The sequence below is a fragment of the Heteronotia binoei genome, chromosome 6 (genome assembly GCF_032191835.1).
Source record: "Heteronotia binoei isolate CCM8104 ecotype False Entrance Well chromosome 6, APGP_CSIRO_Hbin_v1, whole genome shotgun sequence".
In the NCBI taxonomy this organism is placed as follows: Eukaryota; Metazoa; Chordata; class Lepidosauria; order Squamata; family Gekkonidae; genus Heteronotia; species Heteronotia binoei.
In genome coordinates this window covers 120569425-120592259 of record NC_083228.1, presented here as the reverse complement: position 1 = coordinate 120592259, position 22835 = coordinate 120569425, and the positions used below count along the sequence as shown (strand labels likewise).

General features: G+C 43.5%; 2 protein-coding genes across 3 annotated transcripts in view; one reads left to right on the top strand and one right to left on the bottom strand.

Moving 5' to 3' along the window:
- Positions 1–10995, bottom strand: part of SERPINI1 (serpin family I member 1) — a 131247-nt gene extending 120252 nt beyond the window's left edge. The window contains exon 1 of the mRNA XM_060242447.1: positions 10676–10995. The gene's annotated coding sequence lies outside the window, so the exon portion shown is untranslated. The remainder of the gene's footprint in view (positions 1–10675) is intronic.
- PDCD10 (programmed cell death 10) overlaps positions 10968–22835 on the top strand; it is a 31003-nt gene continuing 19135 nt past the window's right edge. The window contains exon 1 of one of the 2 annotated variants that reach the window (XM_060242449.1): positions 10968–11135. The gene's annotated coding sequence lies outside the window, so the exon portion shown is untranslated. Of the gene's footprint in view, positions 11277–22835 lie in introns of both variants that reach the window. The other variant, XM_060242448.1, reaches the window with a different exon arrangement.

Sequence of the window (22835 nt, the reverse complement as noted above, 5' to 3'; positions counted from 1 at the left end):
AACAGGTCAAATAGTTGCATTCTTGAGGCCCTGTCTTGCTAACACGTGAATCAGTCCTGAGACTGGGGCTGCAATCTCACACACTAAATAATGCACTTTCAATCCACTTTCAATGCACTTTTCCACTGGATTTTACTGTGTGAACTGGCAGAATCCAATTGGAAATTGCAATGAAAGTGGATTGAAAGGGCATTGTTTAGTTAAAGGCTTCCCAGTCACGGAATTCTGGACTGCACCACTTCCAGTGGCGGGTGAACACTGGGTTTTTTTTTTTTTAAGTGTTTCCCTGTGTGAACTCCCTGCTTGTAGTAAAATAACCGTAGAGAAAAGGGCAGCACTCGGTATACAGAAAACTAGTTACATGAAGAGACTGTTTAAAATACATGTTCCATTAGCTGGGTGAAAGGGGCACAATCCAGAATTTTATTATCCTGCTTTTGTGTAATGTGCAGATGGCCTCTTAGAGTGTTGTAATGATGGAAGGGTCAACGTTTTTCTTGCAAAGAGTCCATTAGACTGGCATAACAAGAATGCTGCTCTAGCGAAAGTGTTCAGAAGAGGGGGTGTTGCGCCACCCAGGCAGAATAGAAAATCTTCATTTTAAAACTCAGCAATATAGACATACTGATTTCGCCAATGCAGGCATAAGAGAGCCATGAGTATACAAGCAGTAATAGTGTGTCATTACTTTGGCTTACAGCAAAGCTAAACAGGATGGGTAGCTGTGTTAGTCTGTCTGTAGCAATAGAAAAGAGCAGGAGTCCAGAAGCACCTTAAAGCAAGGGTGTCAAACTCGGTTGTTATGAGGGCCGTATCTGACATAAATGAGACCTTGTCAGGCCGGGCCATGTGTGTTTCTATTTAAGTTTAGGTAGCAGAGATATAAACTTTATAAAAGACACAAACACAATTAAAGATTTTTTTAAAAAAATAAAAACACCTTAAAATATGCTTAAAACATTAGCACTCATAGGCCTTAAAGGTACTTTCTTTGTCTTTCTCCCATGGGATCCAGGGAACTGGGCAAAGGAAGCTCTGACTCTTTCCTTCCTTCCCCAGGGGACCAGGAGGGAGAGGAGCTTCAGCCAATTGAAGGAAGAGAGGCTTGGTTCAGTAGCTCTGCTGTGCAATTGAGAGAGCCTGGCAAAGCAAGCTCTGCCTCCCCACCCCTTCCTCCCCAAGGGAGGCGCCTCAGCCAATGAAGAAAATAGAGGTATTGCTCCGTAGCTCCTGTGCAACTGAGCAAGCCTGTCAAAGCAAGCTGTGATGCAGAACAGAGCAAGAGAGAGGGAGTAGGAAGCAGATGACAACTAGCTGTTTGGGGGCTGATAGGAACCCTCCTATTTGGCCCCTAGGCCACATGTTTGACACACCTGCCTTAAAGACTAACAAAATTTGCAGCAGGGTAACAGATCTTGTGAGTCACTGCTTTAAGCTGCTACTGGACTCTTGGTCTTTTCTACAGCAAAGTTTATATTTTACTTACCTAATGAAATTTTAGTGATTACAATTTGGTATCACCCAGATTGAAAGAGGGAGAGGTTTCATTACATCATTTTCACACGATGCAAAAATAAAATGTAAGATGAATGACGTTCACTGGGAACTGCAAAGCCAAGCAACTTGCATTTCGTGTTATTAAATCTTAAAGGTACTATCTTTTGGAGAATGTGCTCTCGAAACCCAGAATTCAGTTTTTATATTTTGTGCATGATAGTTCACTAATGTTGTTTTAAAGGAAAATGTTGTTTTAAAGGAAAAAAGAGGTGGAAAGGAGCATACACACTGCAGCAGGGTAGAAAGCAGCCAAACCTTGGGGTACTACTGAGATCCCCCCACTTTTCCAACTTGAAAATCCTTGTTTTGCTTGTTCCTTGTGCAAATAAATCCACGAACATTCACTCTTGCACTATTTTCTGTTTCCTCATGTGGAATACTTCCTCATCCCTGTCAACTTACACAATGTTAACTTTTTTTTGCATCAGATAGGAGGATAAAAGAAACACACACAACAGGAACATCAACCTTTCAAAATGAGACAGAAATTTAATGGTGCCACCGTAAACTGTGTTACATTCTTCAAAGTTTTTTTTTTTTTTTAAAGAGAGAGTGAAGCCAAGTTGGATCAGGCCAATGGCCCAACTGGTCCAACACTCTGTCACACAGTTGTCAAAATCCAGGTGTCATCAGGAGGGCCACCAATGGGACCAGAATTCCAGTGGCCAAAACCCAGGTATCATCAGAAAGTCCATCAATGGGACCAGAATTCCAGTGGCCAAAACCCAGGCGTCATCAGGAGGTGCACCAATGGGACCAGAATTCCAGTGGCCAAAACCCAGGTGTCATCAGGAGGTCCATCAATGGAACCAGAACTCCAGAAGCCCTCCTAGCACCACTGAAATTCCATTGAAATGAATCAGTTTAGGAAAGGTCACTGTTTAGGAAATCACCATAAGAAGCTCACAATGACAATATCGAAAATCAGAAAGAAGCCTCCCCCCACAGGTGTGTTAAGTGCCATTTAGTCACTTCCGACATGACAACCCTATGAATTAATGCCCTCCAAAACGTCCTATCATTAACAGTCTTGGTCAAGTCTTGCAAATGGAGAATCATAGATCTATCTGGACACCCTTAAAGAGAGGCCCAGGCTGTGCCATGATGTTCTTTGGATAGCCTTGGACAAGACACTCCCTCTGAAGAGAGGATAAATGGAATGATCCCATATATGCTACTCCAAGCCGCCCAGAGAAAGGGCACGATAAGTCAACAAGCCCCCTGCAAAGATCAGAGGGGGCGATTTGCTAACCCTCATATTTCATTTAGCTGAGCCATTTATTTCAATTCAGCTAAGCATACAGCTTCACTTCATTACATTAGTTGTTCCATTAGTGCAACAAACAGCAGATGTCCTCTCCGCTTCATTCCAACAAATGGAACGAGAATGGCAACGCTGCAAACAGGAGGAGGATGCGACGGCTGCTGATGCACTTGTCATGACACCCATATCAAGAAGCATTTAAAATCTTAATTCTGGGCTTTCAGAGACGGGCGGTGACATTAAGCCAAGACTTCTTATTCCAAAAATGAGCATCTGTTTTTCCCTTTCCAAGAATACTCTTATCCATAGTAGTGGTGATAAGAGAAGGGGGCACCCAAATTGTATTTCCTTTGGCACAAAAAAAGAAGCTAAGGGGTTTAGACTAGAGCAGCAAAATTTATTTCATTTGTTTCCAGAACATATATCTTGCCACTCCAGACCCCGAGGTGGCTCATGAGTACAAACAGTACCATAAAATCATTAAAAAACATAAATTAGCAGGATTAAAAATAAGCCATTAAAAATCAAGCCAAGGGTATAAAGAAGCATAAAGCAAACACCGAACAGCCTTTTAAAAGTCCATAAAACAGTCCTCGGGTCAGAAGCAGAACATAAAACAGTTGAAAAAAAGACAATCCCCTTTAGTGAAACCACTGGATAAAGAAATCACACACACACTTTTAGGCTGGGTGTTTAAAAGACAGAGAGGAAGTCATCAAGCAAGCCTCATCTGCAGCATCCCCAGTTAGAAGACCCATCTCCCTCGCTTTCTTTCACAATATCTAAGCTCCACTAGGAATAGTTTTGAGTTTACCATTATACATTTGGGGAAAGACTACAGCTCAGCAGTACAGCAGTTGCTTTGCACACAGAAGGTCCTGGGTTCAATCCTGCCACCCCCCCGATAAACCACACAGCAGGCAATGTGAAAAATCCCCATCTGCGATTCTGGAGAGCCACTGCCAGTCTGATGTGGTAATACTGACCTTGAGAGACCAATGGTCCGATTCAGTAGATGGAAGCTTCATGGGTGTGTGCAAACACATGCATCCGGTTGTCAAATGTTTGTTATTATATGGGTTCATTTTCTAACATTTCTAACAATAACATTTTCTGGGAGATTTGGGTTTGAATCCCCACTTGGGCCTCTTGCTGGGTGACCTTGGGTCAATCAGTTTCTCAGCCTCACCTACCTCACTGGGGTCTTGTGGCGATAAAATGGAGGAGAGAAGAATTATATAAACCATTCTGAATCCCATTGGGGAGAAACGTGGGACAATTTTTTTTTTAATGAGGTAAACACTGTTGAAAAGTCAATCAACCAGATTCCTCCCACCTGCCTGGTTCTGCCAAACACCCTGGCTCTTCTCCCAACCCATCAAGTTCTGTCCTAGCTTTCCCTGACCTGCCAAACACCTTCAGGCTCAATTTCCAAAGAGCCAGATTTGATCCTGGCTTTCTCCTTGACCTGCTGTGTTCCATTCTGGTATGGGAAGTCAGTGAGATTCAGATTCAAACCAAAACTCAGATACAAATTCGTGAAACTCACTGGGTGTTCGTGAGGCAATCACTGCCTCTCAGTCAACCTACTCAGCAGAGGTGCTGAGAATAACACAGAGGACAAAAGTCTTGAAGTGACCCTCCTACGAGGAAGAGCAAGATAAATAGATGGAGACTGACTCCACCTGCCCTTGATCTAACGTCCCATAGTAAAAACATGTAGAGAACAATCCTCAGTAGTAGAAGAAGATATTGGATTTATATCCTGCCCTCCACTCCGAAGAGTCTCAGAGTGGCTCACAATCTCCTTTACCTTCCTCCCCCATAACAGACACCCTGGTGGGTGGGGCTGGAGAGGGTTCTCACAGCAGCTGCCCTTTCAAGGACAACCTCTGCCAGAACTATGGCTGACCCAAGGCCATGCTAGCAGGTGCAAATGGAGGAGAGGGGAATCAAACCCGGTTCTCCCAGATAAGAGTCCGCACACTTAACCAATACACCAAACTGGCTCTCCAGTACCTATTCCATGTGTCTAAGGAACTCCCTAAAACTGCATTATCATTTGGAAGGACTAGTTCCATACATAGTAAGAGTGTGTCTAGTCTTTGCACATTTTACTGGGTTGGATCCAACAACTCCCTTTGCCAACTCCAGGATATGAAATTCCTGGAGTTTTCAGAAAAGGAGCTCATTCGGGTATCATGCCATAGAATTCACCCTCCAAATCAGTCATTTTCTCCAGGCAAACTCATCACCGTTCTGTGGGTATATCTAATTCTGGGAAATCACCAGGCCTCACCTGGAGGCTGGCAACCCTAGCTCCCCCTTCTGCTAAATCCTCTTTCACCTAAGTGGTGAAAGATTTGGTAGAAAGCAATTTTAGAAACAACCCTTCACGTTTGGGAATTAAAACTGCTGCTGCTTTAACGGCTTTGGTCAGAACCTACAGGTTGTTACTGAGTGTCGAGCTTATCCTTCAGCTTTACTGGCATTTTCACACACTGCTTCATAGTTGTTGTTTTTTAAAAAACCTGTTATTTCCTTGGATTTATTCTATATAGGGCTGGACATATAGTTCAGTTTTATGTGATTGTTGATCAGCTCTTGGTCTGCAGACTCTAACGGGTATATTACTTATAACAAAACACACTGCCTTCAATCTGCAGGTGACAACCAACTATTTATTGCATTAAATAGCACATTTTTAATGTGCCATGTTTTCCACTTGAGGACATGCATGTGTGGCGTAGAATACCAACACTGGGGCTTACACATGGCATCGTTTTCCTGCTTCAGTCCCCTAAAAGATGCCATCTTCTTCCCCACACCACTGGGCCTTTTCAGTTGTCTTTTTAAAAAAACTGGAAACTGTTATTGTTATATGAACATAATGTTGTAACACAGTGTGTCACAGAACGAAGTTCTGAGTGCAGTGGCACCTTTAAGACCAACAAAGCTTAATTCTGGGCACAAGTTTTTGTATGCATGCACGAATTCTCTGAATTCACAGTTTTCATTTAAAAAGTGTAAGACTTCAGTGCCTTTCATTGGGGAGATGTGCCTTTCCCATGATATCTCCACAATGAAAGGATGCTAGAGGCTTACTTTTAAAAAAATGAAAGCTGGGAATTCAAAGCAGCCATTGCATATTGTTATAATGTTCAATTCATGGTCAAACCAAGCTGTCCCCCTGCAGGGAGGCAAGACAGCGCCCACCCTGCAAGGAGGTGGTAACACGGCTCCCATCCACCTCTCCACCCCAGGATGCAAGAAAGATGGCACTCGCTGATCTCATCCCCCAAACTGTGGCAAGAAGCTGCTGCCCATCCTTCTCGTCCCCAGGTGCCAGAAAATTATGACATTGGATTTATACCCCATCCGTCACTCTGAATCTCAGAGTGGCTTACAATCTCCTTTACCTTCCTCCCCCACAACAGACACCCCATGAGGAAGGTGGGGCTCACGCTAGCTGCCCTTTCAAGGACAACTCTGTGGGAGCTATGGCTGACCCAAGGCCATTCCAGCAGCTGCAAGTGGAGAAGTGGGGAATCAAACCCAGTTCTCCCAGATAAGAGCCTGTGCAGGGTGGGTCTCATGCTCCTCCTTCCACAATAGTGGTGCAAACACCAGCACTGGAGCACAGCAATGCCCACTCTCCTTGCCCCACACAATGTGGCATGACATCAGCACTACCCTTTCACCTTCCCTCCACAGTCAAGTGAGGTTCAAAGGAAGAAGAAAGAGGGTCAGGCCGAGCCCAGACCCCTGACAGTGAGGGAGAATGAGGGAAGTGAGCTGCCTGCTGGCCCTATAACCAGCTCTTCCACTTAGGCTCTCAAGGTCATGCATGAGTTCACAGGTAGCATCAGCAAAAACTGACCCAGAACCACGTACCTGCAGACTATTCTAGCCATACTAATCACCTATCAGGAAGCCCAAAGGATTGGAATTCCATTTTTGTGTGTTTGTGCAATGAAAGAAAATTAAAAGAACCAGGTTAAAACCAAACATACACATGAGAAGGTGCCAAGGGCACAGCAAAATTTCCAAACCCTTCTCTCATCTTAGACTGCGGCTTCTTATTCCACACAACATTTACCTGTCAAAACTTGGGGTGGGGGAACCTTCAAGAACATCCTTACACTGTAGTCAAGAAACTGCAGAAGACCTGCCGCATGTTCCAGTGCTTCAGTGTGCTTAAGTGGTTCTCTGGATGTCTTATAAATAGGAATGGAAGATAAGGAATTGTAAAACTCAGCTAAGAACCATATTTTACTGTTAAGCAATTATAGTTTAGAATTCCAGAAGACCTGTGTGTACATAGAAGCAAACCTAGAGTGTGCTGTAGCAATCTAGAGACTTAGAAGATGACCGTAGGGGTGACACGCAATCTTATGCAGTGTCACTCCAATCTACACCTATTGATTTCAGTGAGCTTAGACTTAATTAACTATGCACAGAATTGCAACTGTAAAATATATGCAACCCAATAACAACCCATGTTTACGCAAAGCAAATCCTACCGCAATCCAGTAACCTCTACTCCATAAAACGTATACATAGGCTTTAAACCTTCACTTATTTTAAAGCTAAATTCATCAATCAAGATCTTATTGAACAATTGTGAAGGTGTCCCTTAAACCAGGCAGTCTTTTAAAAAAAGTTTAGTTTAGCACTACTTATATAACCATCATGGTAGAGCGCCAATTTAGAAGAGCCATCCTCCCCTTCTTTCCTCCGGTGCTTCTAAGATGGCACCTATCAGCACATACTTTCTATTACCTACAGGGTTAAAAAAACCGAATGGTAGGTTTTGTTCTGAAATCTGTAGACTCAGATGATTAAAGCATCATACATTTGTTAAGAGATTCATTATTTGGGTGACAGCCCTAGATCACTGGAGCAAAAGTTTTCGTAAGAAAGAGGCTATTCTATCATATGCACAAAGTGCCAGAAAGCGCAAGCATCACTGTGCACTCAGATCAAAGGAACAGCAGAAGGGGAAGTGCCCACCACCGTTCTTATGGTTAATGCAGAAAAATCAGACCAAAGGGGTGGGGGTGGGGTCGGGGAAAGAGACATAGGTTGCTTTACCAGACCAAACTTTTTTTTTCTTTTCTTTTTTTGGGGGGGGGGGAAGACATAGGTTACTTGAGACATTATTTCTTCTGAGCGCAGTGGACTCTGCATACATTCAGTATAGTGCACTCTCATATGGAAAAATCAATTCCGTGCATGGTTTCGGGTTGCTGATTGGGGGTCCAATGGAATGAAGGATGGTGGAGAATACACCATATTAACAGAGAGAAAACACCATGCTGTGGGGATGCAAAAGACATTCTCCTGGCTCTAAAACTTCCAACACTGGGACTTGCATACTTAGAACCAACCACACAGATCACTGAGGCCACCCAAGTATCTTGTCACACAGCAGCAAGTAAATATGTCCATGCAAGTACAACAGAAGAACTACAATTCACCAATCAGTTACCCCAAAGTAATTCCATCAACTGCAACACTTAGTGTGTAGGGTTACGCACAAGGGTGCCTTTTCTGCAGTGCTAAACCTCCATTAGAATCTGACTGCATCTTAAAACACACATGTACTAGGGAGCAAGTTCCACTGAACCAGGTGGGTTATGGGATACCTTCTTTCATAAATAGTTCCATTCAGAGAAAGCCCCAATCTTTTATTCCATATTAGTATGCTCTGGTCACGTAAACAAGATTATTTTCACAATATCTAAAATTAAGTAAAATGCCAGATCTCAGAAACTCCTAGCACTTGTTCTTCGCAGACATCTAAAGATCCGACGACAATTCCCTACAACATTTTGAATTAGGTTTTTTATATTGCTCCTAAACATGTAATACAATCAACTGAGAAAACTGAAAAGGCCTGCAGTCCTGTGTGTTTTCTTCATTATTTAACTGCTACAACTTCACTGGTTAGCCACCACAGTACAGTATTTCGAGATCTCCTTCATCGTTAATGAGCAGAACATGGGGAGTAGCAAATTATAAAGCCTACCATGCTGAAAATATACACATTTTCTTAAAAGAGGACAGATACATCCCATGGCATTCTTGCTTCTCCCCCCCCCCCCGCTCCGCCGCAGCAAAGTGAAAACCGAATGGTTGCACATAATGCCACTGTTGCCTATATCTGAAATGTAATTCCCACAGCACGGGGTGGGGGTGGGGGGTGTCTTCAGAGGCATCAGTCCAGCTTCCCTCTTTGTTATCACCAATAGCTCTGTCATCTAACGGAACTCATATGCAACAGATTTTGCTTTACAATGACAGCTTCTGTTTTCTCAATCCCAAATAAAGTGTAAAACTTCCAAAGTTGTTATCACGTATTTATAAGCAATCGTATTATATATGTTATTATCCCATATTTATAAGCAATTCTAATTGACCATACATTCACAGGCAACCTGATCAGATAACCCCCAACAGACAAAGAGGAGTACATTGACATAAGGCACCTTTGCACATTTACCTGAGAGTAAAAGCCCATTCAGTTTATCAGACTACTTCCAAGCAAGCGCTGGTTATTTATCTGATTATCAGGACTGGTTATTTATCTGATTTCCTCAGCATCAGTGGAATCCCAACCAGTTACCCCCCCCCCCTTCCGTCTGTTAAAGTCAACAGACTGAGAAGGGTGTAACTCTGTTTAGGATTCCACTGCGTGTGGACAATCTATGCATGACTCAGAAGTAAAACCCAGTGAATTCAAGAAGATTTACTCCCAAGAAAGCGTGCACTGGGTTACAGCCTCTGTCACACTGCGCGTACCCCTGTGAAAGGCCACCCGCTACCCCAATTTATATGGCTTGCAACATCATTCACTATTGTTTCAGATTCCCCTCTAAAATAAAAGAGAGGCATAAATACTAAACAGTGGTTCATTTGGGAGCCAGGGACAAAATTCAATGGAAAGCTTTCAGCCTCTACAAAAAACAAACAATGCCCAAAGGCTTAGCAATCATTTTACTAGGCTGACATTCAATTTAAAAGTTTGTAATGGGGAGATTTCAGGGAAAAAAGCCCTAGCACCGCAACAGCAGCTCGCAAAGCAGACATTTCGCTCCAAACCGGTAACATGAAATACACCTAAAGCGGTACTCTGGTAGCGCCTATAACACCGAATAACATGCATTATAAAGTACCTGCCTATCTTTAAGATACAGTAATAACACATCCAGCTTTTAAAAAAGGAGGTACCCAGTTGAACCCAAAATGGCATTTTTTTTTTAGCCTGAAGAGCTTGTATTTGTAAAGTTCTGACCATCTTTTAAGCCCCCCTCCCCCAGCATTGTCCTACCACGTGAGCCGTGGTTACACAGGATGGGAACAGGTGAAACCCAGATTTCCCACCCACAGTTAAAAGGATTTGTTTTCTTTTAGTGATCTCGCATTTAATCCAAATCTCCATAATGAAAATCGATCCGATTTGGAATATCGGAGGGGGGGGGGGGGAGGATGTAACAATGTACCCCCGTATCTAGCAACAGGAGAAAGAAACAATGAATGCTCAGTGTCGAACTGTATGAAAGGGATTCGTTGAACCCTCTTTATTAAACTAGGGAAGATTTAAAGGGTTGGGGGAAGAAACCCTAAGAAGCGTTTTCATTGTTTTTCTGGAACATCTGTCAACCAAGACAAAAAAAAATGTACAAAAAACCCCCAAAGGGTATTATAACGCCGCAACTCATTAACGAAAATAAAACGACACACGTTTTAAGGAAAAAAAAAACTGGGTGTGGAGCTGTTCACTTTCCCCCCCTCCCTTCCGCGGCTGCTGAAGCTACGCTACTGCAGAAGAAGTAACTGAGGGGCGCTTACCTGCCTCCCAAGCCCCGCGGAAGAGTGATGCTGGAGATGCAGATGTGACTGGCTGCGCTCCCTCTCTTAGCTCCACACCGGGACTGCTCCTTTGGCCGGCGCTGTAAAAAAGAAACAGCAGCAAGCGCGAGCACCGCCTCGGGGATTGTTTCTGTTGCGTCTTGCAGCGCCTGGAATACTTTCTCTCCCCCGCCCATCCCCGGCCCCTCTCTTCCCTATTTGGGCATCGCCGCGCCCCGTTCTCCAACTTCGAGCTCTGATTGGGCTATTCCCCACCCACCCTCTTCCCCCTCCCTCCGATTCCGTCCCTCCTCCTTTTTCCCCCTCCCTTCACGCTCAATCGCTCTCTCCGTACGTCGTTCCATCGCGCAATCCTTCCTGGGGGTTGTAGTTTTCCCGATCAGCGGACTACACGTCCCATGGGCCCGCGCGGTCGCCGGCTAGTTCCGGACAACGCCTGGTGTGTGGTAACGACAGTGGCAGCGGCGGCGGAGAGGGGGACGCTTCCTTTTCGGAGGGCACTTCCGGCAGCGGCGACGGCGGAGGATCCCGCTCGGGAGCCCCGAAGGCTTCCAGGGGCGGGTGGGCAGGGAGGGGGAAGGTAAGGTGATGGCGGCGGTCCGTTCGTCAGGGTCGCCCGGGTAATGGCCGCAGGGGTCACTAGTCAATTGGCGTAATGGCCTAGTCGCACCGTGGGCCCTGCGCCGCCCCAGGGACGCAGAAGGGTTTCGAGAATCGAGTGTCTGGGAGGGGACGGGCTGGGGTGGCCGAGAAGGGCCTGGCGCCGCCCAGGAGCAGCGTCTCCTGGTTGCCCCCCGTAGCCTTGAGGGGGAAGGGCCTCGGCTTTCCCGGGGTTTCCAGAGCGCGTCGTGTGGAGGGGGAATGGCTGTGGGGCACACCTTGAGGAGGCCGTGAAGAGCGATTGCTTCTTCCTCTCCTCCCGCGTGAAGTGGAGCTGGGAGTGAAGTGGGGGGGGGGAGTTAGGTCAACATGGCACCGACCTTTCACATTGGTATTCTGCCGTTCTTCCAGAGGGCTCGGGGTGACTTCAGTGGTTCTCCCTTTGCCCGGTTACAGATGAAAGAATGAGCTCCATGATCAGCAGTGGGTTTGGCATATGGGGATTCAGCGTCCTAGTCCAGCTCTGGGGCAGTGATGCTCTGGAGCAGAGGTCCATCATTGGCCATTAGCCACAGCATAAATGATGGAACTCTGTCTAGGGCAGTGATGCTCTGTATTCTTGGTGCTTGGGGGGCAACAGTGGGAGGGCTTCTATTGTCCTGGCCCAATTGGTGGACCTCCTGATGGCACCTGTTTTTTTTGGCCACTGTGGGACACAGTATTGGACTGGATGGGCCATTGGCCTGATCCAGCATGGCTTCTCTTATGTTCTTATGACAACAGAACTGGCTCACAAGAGCTTTCATTTGGAAGAGGAAAGATGGGGGTGGAAGACCAGGAATGAGTGGTGATGAAGGGTTGTGGTTTCTGGGTTGGATGGATTCTATGGGGGTAACTTTGTGTTCTAGCAGAATTAAGCAGAAGTCCTCTGGGACCTTGAAGGCTAATGAAAATTGCTCCTTTGTAAGTTTAACATAAACTGAATTAATGTTTATGCAGGAGCATATCATGTTAGTCTTTAATGTGCCACTGGACTCCTTTTAAGTTGGATTGGGTGGAAGCTTATCCCTGTTGGAGTAAAATGGGTGTATTTCTCTTGCCTGAAGAACAGGAAAGGATCAGGCTTGAGTCAGGCCTTGTCTACGCAGATGAAACGTAAGTCTTCCTGACTGCACATGATAATGTTGATGGGTTCCAGGAGGTGGTAGAGAACCATTGTCCACAGGAAGCTAGCATGTCAAGGAGGTGACTAAACCTCAGTCTTTCTTTCTGATCTAGGTTTCTAGGAACAAGGAATTCTTATAGTAAAGGCAACATGCTCGCTCACGTAGTTCCCATCCTGCAGGTTGTACTGATAGAGGCCAGGAAGTCTTTTTGTCATCTTGTCCATTGTTTGTGTAGACTAGGTCTACAAACCAGGGTGGTAGATGTGCTTGTGGAGAAGGGGAAGTGGGTTAATGAATAAAATGCAAACATAAATTTTATGAGAGCATGGGGTGGAGAGGATATCAGTACTGCTGTCTTAGGTAGGTTGCTGTGATCCACCATAGGAGACCTTATAATCCTATAAATTGAAGTGCTATAGAGAGGGAGACAGGTGAACAGGATGGGGGGAAAAGGTAGATTGATTATTCTGTTGAATTAGTTGTGATATCATTATTGTGAGGAAGAACCATAGAAATTGGTGAGAAGGGGTCAAGAAGGACAGTGGAACTAATAATCATGGAGCAGATTTTAGGGATTCAAAACAGGTTGTTGATGCTAAACAAGAGCCAAATTCTATTGGTGATTCTTACTAGTTCATGAATAAGATGTTTGAGATTTTGAGAAGAAAGAAGAGAGCTTCCATGTTACTGGTAGGTAAAGAGGAGGAATTTTCTCTGTCTTTTCTTATCATGCGAATGTGGTGAACTGCTCCGCTCTAAAGGATGTCTTCAGAAAACAGCTCAGGTCTATAGCAGAAAAATAACTTTGCTGCATACTTTCAAACTTTCATTGATATAGGAGATACCTTCTCGATGTATTGCTAAGCATGGAAGGTAGCTTATCAGAAGATGAACACTTCGGTCATCTTGTCCAGCCTCTGACCAGTTGACAGTATCCTGGATACAGCTCTTCATAGCAGGGATGAGTAAAGTTCCCACTGAATAGTCTAGACGTGGGACTTGATTCTTAAAATTCTTGTTTGTTATTTTGTGTGCAGATGATGCAACCCAAGTAGTGGGGTAAAGTGAAAGTCCAGGAGGAAGCATTCTCTTCCCCAATAAATTAGGGGTCTGTGTTTCTGTCTGGTTTTTTGAATTGCAGATATCTAATGAGCTCACATGTATTGGTCCATTCATTCTTACAGGAATGTTCTCACAGAGTGTTTAAAATGTTGTGAGCCGCCCTGAGTCCGCTTGCAGAGATGGCAGGATATAAGCTTAATGTAATAAATAATAATAAATACATAAATAATAAAAAATAGAAAATGAGACAGGTTGCTTTTTTATTTCACATCAACTGTAGTAGAAAAAATAAAACACTACAGCCAGTGGCACCTTAAAGACAAACAATATTTATTCCAGCATATGTGTTTTCATGAGTCAGACCTCATTTAATCAGACTTAAGGAAACTATGTTAACAGGGGAGTTGCTAGGGAAGGTTAAAGAAATAAAGTTAAAATGCTAAGTAATCTATTATTTGAGATTATTTCTGGTGCCTGGCCTTTACAGACAGTAGGTTTTTTTTCTTAGAGTATTACTAGTATTAGTCCTGCTGAATGATCAAAACTGATACTGTCCTATACATACATACACATATATGTGTATATTGCTGCATCTGAACAAATAAATGTCTGGTAGGACATATCTGTTTCCTGTTTTTTCAGGAAAGCATTTCATTTTGTTTTTCATTTACTTTGTTTATACTCTGTCCCTCTCCACAATGGAGAGCCGGAGCGGCTTACATAATTCTGCTCTGTTTTTCTCACAACAGCCCTGAGAGGTAGGTTGGGTTAGGTATGTATGACTGGCCCACAGTCACCCAGCACAGTTGTGTGGAAGAAGGGGGGTTTGAACTTGGGAGAACTCAGATTCTAGTCAAGTGCTCTGACCACTGCACCACAAGTAAAGGTCACTGCAATTATTGAGAGTGAAATTAGTTTTATTGGTGTTCATCAGCTTCTTGGTTAAAAAAAACCCCAAACCCATAAAGCTGCACAAAAAAATGGGATATGTAGCAGTAGGCCCTGAAATTTTGTGATGTTAGATTCTATCCAGCATGCCCAAAGGGATGCACTAATTAATGGAAGAATCGCACACCTGTACTGTCACGGTATTTTATGTACAGGGAAAACACAAAGTCTTGGAATATAAATGATACCCTTAAAGGAGACATGGTTGGATGTTCCACAAATTAACAGTGCCTGTATGTGAGTTAACCAAAACAACAGCAACAAAATTATTATTGTTGCCTTTGATGCCAACCTAGCTGTGGAATCATTTGTTGATGGTATAAATGGATGGCTGTTATTTCCTGTCAGAATTATTTTGAAATGAATGGTGGGTAAAGAGAGAAGTAAAATATTGGCAGATTTCTTTGGGCTATTTTATGGACCAAAGTTAGACTAGGTTTTTTTTTAAAAAAAACAAACAATTTAACCTTATATATGTGTTAAGTACCATCTAGTTACTTGTTTTTTTCTTAACTTTAGCACTAAATGTATCTTTAAACCAACTTATGTCAGGCCAGCAAGAGCAAACTTTTATCACTGTTAAAAAATTCTCTGACTTTGTGAAACTTCAGGAAAACATGCTCTAGTGTTCAGTAAAATTTATTAGTGAGTTACATTTTGGAACAAAGAGTACTTGTAGATAGCTGACTGGAGAAACAGTCTCATCAAGGGATTTCTCACACTGTAGCAGTTAAGACCAACGTCTTTACTTTTACCAAGAGCCAAAAGCCTTGCAGCCCTTTTGCTGAACTTTTGCTTAGTGTTTAAATCACTTTCCTGTTAGCCAAGTTGATAAGATCTGACATAAAGGTGAAACAGTCTGTTGGTGTTGGCATCTACACTATCAATTCCTGTTTCTGTTTATAGGAGTTCTACCTAGATATGACTGTTTTTCTGTTACAGATACAGGCAGAATGAGGGAAAATCACTGCAGTTTCAGCTGTAGCCTTCCAATTTCCTGTTCAGCATGCTGTCTTTTAGCACTATGCTAGCTTTTTAAACTGATAGCATCCCTACTACAGAGAAGGAGGAAGTTCTACTAGAGACATTGCTTCCTGTATCACTTTCTAAGTATCTGTCATTGGTCATTGTCAGAAGTAGGAGACTGGGTTGTGATCTGATTCATTTTGGCAGTACCTGCCCCAGGTGTTAAAGCCCAATGAGTCCAACACTTTAGTTGTCTTGATAAGATGAACTATCACACTTAAATGGGAATGCATTTCTCTTGGCTGAAAAGTGAACTGCATAAAGAAGTCAAGGGAAGACATTCACAGTTTATGTCAAATGTTAAGCCAACATCTTTCTCTGTGGACATGTAGAGGGACAGATGGAAAACAGGAATCCTTCTTCTAGCGAGAGAGTTTTCACATGGACTACATTAACAGCAGGTAATAGCACATTAAACTAAACTAGGTCACAAAGAATAACTACAGAAGTATGTTAAGTATCGTGGATGTAATTATAAAGGCTAGATGACTTCTGGGGTTGGTGTATGAATTGTTATGCAGAGAGGCAGTTGTGTACACAAGCAGGAGTAGGGTGTATCCATAACATTCAACAAAAAAACAGAAGACCTGACTTTCTTTTGGACTATAATAAGGGCTTCTATTTAGCTATATTTAGTTTGTTCTGTTTAGTTATATTCTGTTTAATAGAGCTGGGTGAAGCACCTTAGGTTGGAATCTTGTGCACTGCATGTTCACTTGTGCTCATGGAATGGGCATTTCCCACCATCTCCTTCCTGTTGTGTCTCCCCAAAATTCTGCTTGTGAGGACTACTGAACCTTAGGAAACTGGGGAAGCCTTCTGGGGGTTTCATAGCTGGAGGATGGAATCAGTGGAGATCTTGAAGTGGGAATAACTGGCTTATGTGAGTGGAATAAGGCCTAGGATCAAACTTTGAATTAATAAATCTAAATGCCAACCCATAGCTTTGTACGATGGCAAATGTGGCAAACTCCACCTATTACAAGGATACTTCTGAATAGATCAAGTCAAGCTGTACTATCTTTGTGAGTAACAGTGACCTCCTTATGGCCTGTTTAAATATTGCTTCCTCTTTTTCCCTTCCCCTAAACATGGTGACAAGAGTTGTTCTTGGGCATGTAAACTTCATTTCTTTTGCCTAGAAGGAAGCATCCTAACTGGGAGGTCCTGAAAATTATTTGAACTCAGGTTTTTTTTTGTGTGTGTACGTGTACCTGAGGTAGAAGACTGCTTCTGACTTCTTGGAACTAACATGCAATATTCAGATTCCATTTCTGTCTAAAGCTTTTAAAAATATTTTAAGTACCTGGGACTTTTTACCTCTATGAAGAATAGTAAGAAGAAGATAAAGGCTAAACTGGCAATCCTGGGTTTAGAATTCTGCTAAATAGTTCTATAGTGAGCTCCATGGCACAGAGTGGTAAAGCTGCAGTACTGCAGTCAGAGCCCTCTGCTCATGACCTGAGTTTGATCCCAGCGGAAGCTGGCTCAGGTTGACTCAGCCTTCCATCCTTCCAAGGTCGGTAAAATGAGTACCCAGCTTGCTGGGGGGGGAAGTATAGATGACTGGGGAAGGCAATGGCAAACCACCCTGTAAAAAGTCTGCTGTGAAAACGTTGTGAAAGCAATGTCACCCTAGAGTCGAAAACGACTGGTGCTTGCACAGGGGGCTATCTTTTTTAAAAAATAGTTCTGTAGTAGCTGGGATCCAGAACTTGCCCTAAGTTAACACAGGGCTTGTTTAGTCTAACATTGATTTAATTTTGAACAACAGACATTCATGCTATATATCAGGAGTGGCCAACGGTAGCTCTCCGGATGTTTTTTTTTCCCTACAACTCCCATCAGCCCCAGCCAGCATGGCCAATGGCTGGGGCTGATGGGAGTTGTAGGCAAAAACATCCGGAGAGCTACCGTTGGCCACCCCTGCTATATATTACATCATGGCTTTGAAATGCTCTTTTGTTTCAAAAAGTCATTTGCCATGGTGGCTGCAGTTCAAGAAATACAAGTCCAGTGCTCTTTTTGGGACATGGAACTAATTGGATCCTGGTCACTGTGTGCATCATGTGTTTTCAGTTTGTATATACCTGGATTACATTTGGAAAACTACTGTTCTTATATGCAACAATTTCATACTTAGACTTGCCTTTAAATTTTGGCTATACTGTAGATCAAGGAGACTTAACACTGGCTTCATCTAAATATTGGACTGCGTACTCTTCTTTTGGACATAGACACTTGCAAGTTGTTAAATAGTTTTTTTGTACTGGCATTTTCTTAAGGTAGTTTGACTGCTTATGTAGAAATATGTGTTGCTTCAAGAGACACATGCTGTTGTCGTGGGATAAGGCTTCATCAGTGATACTTTATGTCTGCTGGTGGCACCCATCTCCAGTTATTTTGGAGCATGGTTGTTGAATGGAGTCTCATTGGATAGAGACTCCACTGTCCAATGATGAGCTCTTTAACACATGTTTCATACAGGTTTTTAAATTAACTTGCACATCTTGATATCATGTAATAATGTCTGCATCGTTTTTATAGCAATGCTAAGCTACGTTTGGTGAACTGAAAACATTCCTGCCTCTCTCTTCTCCCTTCTCCCTGCCAAATAGGCTTAGAGGTTGGGATTTACAAGAGCTTTAGCCAAGATTTGGCAGTTGTTCTGTTCACACGCTATGACGCAGGGCTGGTGTAGATGCTTTCTAGGTAGGGTGGTGTGTTTAGAACTTAAATTCTTGGCAACCTTCCTGTGAATTTTTCTTTCTGCCTTCCTACAAGTGCCTGCTGCATCTTCATAAAGTGTGAAACAAAGAATTCTCAGTGAACGGAGTATTTCTCTCTTGGCCGTCTTGATATTATGCTGTAAACTTCAAATGTAGAACTGGAAAAGTTCCAGAGAACCTGGAACTTCTAAGCTGGTACATAGGAACAAAATATCAATCTTGTTTCATAATTATTGTGGGCATTGGCACGTAATCAGGCAGGAGGAAGTTCCTTCAGCCTAAGGAGCCTCCTCCAGCTTAAGTGGCTCCCCATTGGAGGATGAGCCACTTAAGTTGGAGGAAGGGTTCCTTAGGCTGGAAGAAAGCTTCAGACCTTGCTCAGCGGAGAGGTAAGACATGTTGTTTTCATTTGCCTAGGAAAGCTTGCTTTCTGTTTCAGCCTTACTACTGAAGAAAGGGTTTGCTGTATAGTTCTGTGTTATGTTGAAGATGTTGATAGTTTTTTCAATTGCTGCTTTGGTTAGATCTTAAAGATACTCTGAGAAGACAATGATAGTGAATATAGAAGGTCAGTCACTGCTCAAATGCTCTTCCTTGGAAGCCGAAGGGAGCACAATCTTTTTAGCTTAAATGTTTCCTTGAATTCCACCTATACCTGTAGTCGGAACTCCAGACTAGAGACTGTCAAAAGTTAGCTGTAGAAATGGTATGTGCCAGCTCAGCTTAACAGTGTGCTTGTGCCTTAGCCAAATACGCAGCTGCCTGCTTCTGTTTGCTTTTCTCTTTGGTTTGCCCAGTGAGCTGAATGTGTTGGAAAATTGGTCAGTGTTAATTACCTTGTGGCTTCCCATAAGCTTTAGGGTGTTCACTGAATTTGCTGCTGTGTAGCTAGACTACAAAATGTTGTGAAAGCAACGTCACCCCAGAGTCAGAAATGACTGGTGCTTGCACAGGGAACTACCTTTACTTTAGCTAGACTGTTATGATCATACATATGTCTTCCAAATCTGATCTCTCTTCTATAGGAAAAATGCTGAATTCTATTTGAAGTTATTTAAAAGCAGCCTTGCAAACAAACGTTTACTTGATATACTGGTTGCCCACCCATTTTTCCAGTCCCTCCTGTTCTGTCTCTCCGAACCACTGCTATCCTGACAGCCTAGGCTAGCCTGATTTCATCATATCTCAGAAGCTAAGCAGGGTTAGCCTTGGCTAGTATTTGCATGGGAAACCTCCAAGGTATTGCAGTGTTATGATGAGGAGGCAGGCAATGGCAAACCACCCCTGAACATCTCTTGCCTCAAAAACCCCGCAGAGTCACCATAAGTCAGTTGTGACTTGAGTGCAGTTTCCACCAGCAAGAGGCAGTAGGAAGCAATGAGAAGGCCTGGGCTGCCTCTGGGCTCTCTTCACTGTGAAGGGGAGAACCAGACTTCTTATTCAGTTGTTGGATGAGACTGTTTTTACTTTACTGCATGCTCCTCAAAACTTCTGAGATTGCATCTGACTTAATCAAGATGTGCCACAGGTGGTAAAAGTCTACCCTCTGGGTGGGGACATTGAGCTTTGCACTGCTGCCTGCTCCCTCCGTTAGTGGCTAAGCCACTTCAAAGTAGCAGGAGCTGCATTTATATGCTAGAGAACTGCACATACTCAGATTTTAGACTGGATTTGTGACATGCTCCTTGGGCTGGTACAACTTAAATAAAATACTTTCACTAGCTAGAAATCAGTTGTCTTTGCATTTAACTGTACAGTAAGTGACGTTCAAACATTTGCCCTTCTGGGAATATTTTCTCTGTTCATTTCTGTGCCAAGGCAGCCCCTTTTTGTTGCAATATGTTTTGGGGCACATGGTAAGCCTCACTGACTTGCTGCAACCTGTTGTCCTGCTGGAGAAGAATGGTGGTGTCTTGCAAGTAAACTTCTCAGGAAGTCCCACGAAAGCTTTGAAGAGACCACTGGCCTAGTACACCTGTGTGAACACTGTAACATGCATTTTGAATGCATGTTACACTGGAGCTTTTCACTGTTCTTCTTGTGGTCCCTTTTTGTTCTTTCTTGAGGCAGCTTCCAGTTTGTAACAGATGGTTTGCCTGAGTTACTGCCTAAGGAAGTGTAGTTTTGCATCCCACCACAGACCTTCTGAAAATCGCATCATTCTCAATAAATGAAGTGTGCTTGCTTGTTCAAGCTTGGGTCAACACGTTAATGGTTTTTCAGGGTTCCTTCATGTTCATGCATTACAAGAGTAGTCGATGACCTGAGTAAAGCATCTCTTAGAGTTACAGAGGAGCAGAGATTCTTTTTTTTCGTATCCCTTCAGAAGTGAAATAGCAGTTAAGCGGAAGTACTTGGAGAATGCGATCAAGCATGTGCGGGTTCTTCTTTTTCTTGGTGTTTATAGGAATTACATCTGGAAATACAGGAACAAAACTAATTCCAGGCAAACCCTCAGGGAGCTTCAGAATGGATAAAAAGCTCTTTTCGTGTAGGAAGTTTGCCACCATTGTTGTTACCCTGGTTCTGTCACCTCTCTGGAAATTGTGTGGAGCAGGCTATGCATGTTTTCTGCTCCAGAACACACAAGAGTACTCCAACTAATTAAAACCAACTTGTAAGTTTGGCTAGTGAGGGGCGAAAGGACATGGATGGTTTCCTATTAGCTGTCTGTGATGCGGCACTCGAAATCTTGATAAAGAGTGGAGCAGGATCTAGGGATTGCTTTGTGCTTTCCCTGTTTGTCTTCTGTCTTCCCTGTTCATCAGTGTAGCCTCTTTCTGAAATGAGGTCTTAGTTGCCTAGCTATAAGTGGGTAATGCCTGAGGAAATTTCCCATGTCTCACTCTAGGTGAAGGCATTGATGGTCTCACACACTGGGAAAAGCAGTAGAGGTAAGAGCAAAGCACTGACTGAAGCAAAGTAACAGGGAAAGAGCAGATAGCGGGTACTACCACCTGAGGAAGCTTTTGAAGGTTTTGCTGAAATATAAAGCAGAACAATGCAGAGCATTGTGATTTGGACCTTGAATTCAATGACTGCTCCTGGATTCTAGTGGTAAATGGTAAAACTTTGAAGTCTGGAGTACCCAATATTTGTGAGGGACTTTTTGATGAGTGAAGACTTTTTTTCTGGGATGCTGCTTTTCATCTTTCACTGGAGTGGAGGCGACAATACTGCTACTCCCACATGACTTCGGTAAAACATCTCCTGCTTAGTTAAGACTGGGCCAACCAGCTCATGAAGCTTGTGGCAAGGGGTGACGCTGTGTGTTGTTGGTCTTGCCTCCAGACACTTAAGTTGATTACACTTCCTGAACTAAGGCCTTGTGGACTTAACCTAATCTGCATTTATATTTAGGACTTGGCGCTAGAAGATTGTTGGGTTGTTTGGGGGAGGGGGGGGGTTGTATAGAACTCCTAATTGTAATGTAGCACTTAGGTTTATTCATGAACGCTATTTTTCAGTATCTTATTAAGTAGACATGATATTCTAGAGGTTGTGTACAGAAAAGGAGCAAATTAAAGCTGTTGAATGCGGCAACATTTGAACAGTGTTAGCTAAATCTGTACAAAGGTTTGAAATAGACTAGAGAAGTAGTCTGCATAGTGGTCTCTTTCCATACCTAGGACCCTCATTTAGTCTTAAGACACGGGACCTGATTCTAATTTTAAGTATTCTCTCACTATCTGTCTCCTTATTTCTGCCCTCTCCTTTTCTCCCCTTCTTTGCTGCCTTTTTCTGTTTACTTTGATTTATTAACTCTGTTTTACCTCCAAAGCAGTTTAGAGCAGGGGTGTCAAACTCATTTGTCATGAGGGTTGTCTGCTGGACCATGTTGGGCTGGGCCATGTGTGTACCTATTTAAGATTAGGTAGCAGAGATACAAACTTTATAAAGGACACAAACACAAGTAATTTTTTTTAAAAAAAACCTCTTAAACATGCTTAAAACATTAGCACTCATTGGTCTTCAAGGTGCTTTCTTTGTATCTCTCCCGTGGGATCCAGGGAACTGGGCAAAGGAAGCTCTGGCTCTTTCCTTCCTTCTCCAGGGGACTGGGAGGGGGAGGAGCTTCAGCCAATTGAAGGAAGAGAAGCTTGGCTCAGTAGCTCTGCTGTGTGATTGAGAGAGCCTGGCAAAGCAAACTTTGCCTCCCTCCCTTTCTCTCCAATGGAGGAGCTTCAGCCAATGGAGAAAATAGAGGTTTTGCTCTGTAGCTCCTGTGTGATTGAGCAAGTCTGGCGGAGCAAACTTATGTAGAAGGAAGAGAGAGGGAGAAGGAAGCAGATGACAGTCAGTTGCTCGGAGGCCTGATAGCCTTCCAGGGGCCTGATTTGGCTCCCGGGCCACATGTTTGACTCCCCTGGTTTAGAAGAAGAAGATATTGGATTTATATCCCGCCCTCCACTCCGAAGAGTCTCAGAGCGGCTCACAATCTGCTTTACCTTCCTCCCCCACAACAAACACCCTGTGAGGTGGATGGGGCTGGAGAGGGCTCTCACAGCAGCTGCCCTTTCAAGGACAACCTCTGCCAGAGCTATGGCTGACCCAAGGCCATGCTAGCAGGTGCAAGAGGAGGAGTGGGGAATCAAACCCAGTTCTCCC